Genomic DNA, 3,338 nt, shown 5'->3' with positions numbered 1-3,338 from the left:
TGCAGCGTGGTAAGTGTTCATATTCTTTAATTCAATACGCAACACTAAACAAAACAACGACAAAGAAACAGTCCTGAAAGGTGAAAGAAACACTAAACAGGAAACAACCACCCACAAACACAGRTGGGAACAGGCTACCTAAATATGATTCTCAATCAGAGACAACGAAAGACAGCTGCCTCTGATTGAGAACCATACCAGGCCAAACACACAGAAATACAACACAAGGACAACATAGAACACCAGACATAGAATGCCCACCGAAACTCACGCCCTGACCAACCAAAACAGAGACATAAAAAGGATCTCTAAGGTCAGGACATGACAGCTGAAAAAAGGGCATTAATATGCTAAATGAATAACTTGCTATCTATATTCAACTTACCTTGTTTTGCTTTGTTGCTGCTCATTCCTGCAGAATTTTGTTCTTCCCTTTTTGTTCTTGCCTCACTTTTTCCCCCTCAAATGTTTTAGAATCCCGTCACATGACACGTTTACTCCCCCGCCTGCTCTGTTTGATATTCCCGCCTCCTCCTGTCCATTTTCATTGTTTGCCTGACACAACCAATAATTATCCTTTCTGCTCTGAGAACACATTTGAGTAAGTAAAACTCCCATTAGTCAATGAGATTCACAAACAGTTGGATATTCAAATGAGCTCCTCCCACATTGGGGCACTGGGGCAGACTGCCTGAGCCCGGCTAAATAGTATGGATGTTTTGGAAATACAGATGGCACTACTACGTACTAGGGCACTTTATTAGAACAGCAATAAATGCAGGCTGATTATTTCACAAGCGTGAGCCATTTCTGTCCTTTGCTTTGTCACTATGTTATTGATATTTCCGTTGTAAGCCACATAATAAGCTAGTCGTGAAGCTAGCTAACTACTACTGCTATCTATCAGTCAATAACAGTTAACTAGATTTCCTCTTCACATAAAACTTTTAGCAACAAACCACATGATATAAAATTTCGACAATCGTTTCGAGTTCGGGTGATTTCTTATTTCGCCGCCCGGGAAACTTAGAACCCAAGCCTGATGCCTTATCCCGTCTCAATTAGTTCTTCTGTGGCATTCTACCGACCCCGAGGGATTCCTAGCGAAGGGCGTGTAATTGCTGCGGGGCCGTTACGACTTGCTACCTGCGGCTGAGAGTATGATGAGGCCACGCCTCAAGCAGAGACACCTCGCTCGTCACAGCGGAAATAGCTCGAAGCACCAGCGCGATACGATTGCTCCTCAGTAACGCTTTCGTGTGTCGTGGTCCATGCCTAAGCTTGCGCTCGTGAGCTTGACGTCTGCACGCACCTTGATTCTATCGCAGTAGCGAGTGTACACCTCACTCCTGCCAAGTTAGCTGGGCCACCCCGGCACGAGTAGAGACTTCGAGGGGAACGAAACAGAACGGGTGACCGTTCTTTACTTGCTTAGCTCTTAGTTCGACCAGCCAGCGGTTTTGGTGCCTACTCAGCCGGCAGGCCGCCTCGACACGCGCCGTGTACCGCTGAGGGCGTGCTTGGTTGGCGGGACTGCCGCGCAGAACTAAAGATCAGTAACTCTCCGCCTGCCGGTCGTCTCAGACCGGCTTGCCATTCCTTCGTCGAGCCATTAGGGTACTCACATCACGCCTTAGAACTTTATTGCGGTTCTCCTTCGTCTCTGCGGGGAAGACTGTGATTCTATACGGTTGTCGCGATAGGTTCTCTAAGGCGGCACATATTCATTTCCCTCGCTAAGCTTCCTTCCGCTAAGGAGACGGGCACAAGACTCATCATTGAGAATGTGTTCCAGGAAATTCGATGGCCTCCCGTTAGAACGCCGTGTTTCAAGACAGAGGTCCGCAATTGACGTCACAGTTTTGGGAGGGAGTTCTTGTCGTTTGATGTGGTGGCTTCGTCAGCTCTCTTCCTGGGGTTTCGATTCCCCAGTCCTAACGGTTTCACCGCCCGAGGCCAGGCAGAAAGGCCATATCAGTCGATTGGGTGCATATTACGCAGCCTTTCTTTTCGTGAAACACCCTGCGATACTTGGGCAGAACGCTCCCCTGGGCAGAATACGCTCAAAGACTCGGCGTTCCTTCGTCTGCTACCGGGCATCTCCGTTTCAGAGTAGTCTTGGGTACCAGCCTCCTTGTTCTCGGTCCAGTCGCGCCGGGTCAGCGTTCCCTCCGCTCAGGCTTTGTCCGAACGTCTGGTGAGCGCACCTGGGAGGAGGGTCGAGGTCTGCACTTTGCCCGTTACACGGGCGCAGAACTGTGAGGAGCCGCAATAAACGTAGGATTATAAGAGTCCTAGTATTGTCGCGGTTCAGGAGTGTGGCTTTTCCCCTCGGTAACCTTGCCCCACGACAGCTTCTCGGCAAGTTGACTCGCGCGGTTCATTGGTCCGTGCCCGTGTTCTCTCAGGGATCGTCAAATCTCTGTCGCTGTGGAGCTGCGTCTTCGCGACATCTTCGTCAGCGCTCCACCCTGTTCCATGTCTCCTGTGTCAAGCCTTTTCTTCGCGCCCCGTTCGTCTTCGCCTCCCCCCCCCGTCCTTGTCGAGGGGCACCTATTCTCAAGGTTACGGAAGATCATGGACATGCGTTCTCGGGGACGTTGGTCACCAGTACTTAGTGGATTGGGAGTGGTTTACGGTCTGAGGAGATGGAGTTGGGTTCCATCTCGGGACGTGCATGGGACCGTTTCGGGTTGATTGATGATATTTCCTCGTTGCCCGCAGGGTTCCTCCTCGAGTGCGCCAGGAGGCGCTCGGTGAGTGGGGGGAACTTGTCATGTTTTGTCATTGATTATTCATGTTCTTTGTCCCTGTGCTTCCCTTCTGTTCGTTTCCCTCTGCTGGTCTTATTAGGTTCTTTCCCTCTTTCTATCCCTCTCTCTCCCCCTCCCTTCTCCGTCTCTCTCTCTGCTCTATCGTTCCGTTCCTGCTCCCAGCTGTTCCTCATTCTCCTAACTACCTCATTTACTCTTTCCAACCTGTCCCCTATTTGGCCCTCTGATTAGAGTCCCTATTTCTCCCTCTGTTTTCGCTTCTGTCCTTGTCGGATCCTTGTTTGATGTTGCTGTTCTGTGTCTTGTTCCGCCCTGTCGTGTTTTTGCTTCTTCAGATGCTGCGTGTGAGCAGGTGTCTATGTCAGCTACGGCCTGTGCCTTCCCGAAGCAACCTGCAGTCTGTGGTCGCGTCTCCAGTCGTTCCTCTCTACTGACGAGAGGATTTCAGTTTTCCTGTTTTGTATTTACCTAAGATAATTCCAGGATTATCGTTTTTGTTTTAGACTGGATAAAAGACTCTGTTTTCTGTTAAGTCGCTTTTGGGTCCTCATTCACCAGCATAAC

The sequence above is a fragment of the Salvelinus sp. IW2-2015 genome, linkage group LG20 (genome assembly GCF_002910315.2).
Source record: "Salvelinus sp. IW2-2015 linkage group LG20, ASM291031v2, whole genome shotgun sequence".
Classification (NCBI taxonomy): Eukaryota; Metazoa; Chordata; class Actinopteri; order Salmoniformes; family Salmonidae; genus Salvelinus; species Salvelinus sp. IW2-2015.
This window is presented reverse-complemented; position numbering follows the sequence as displayed.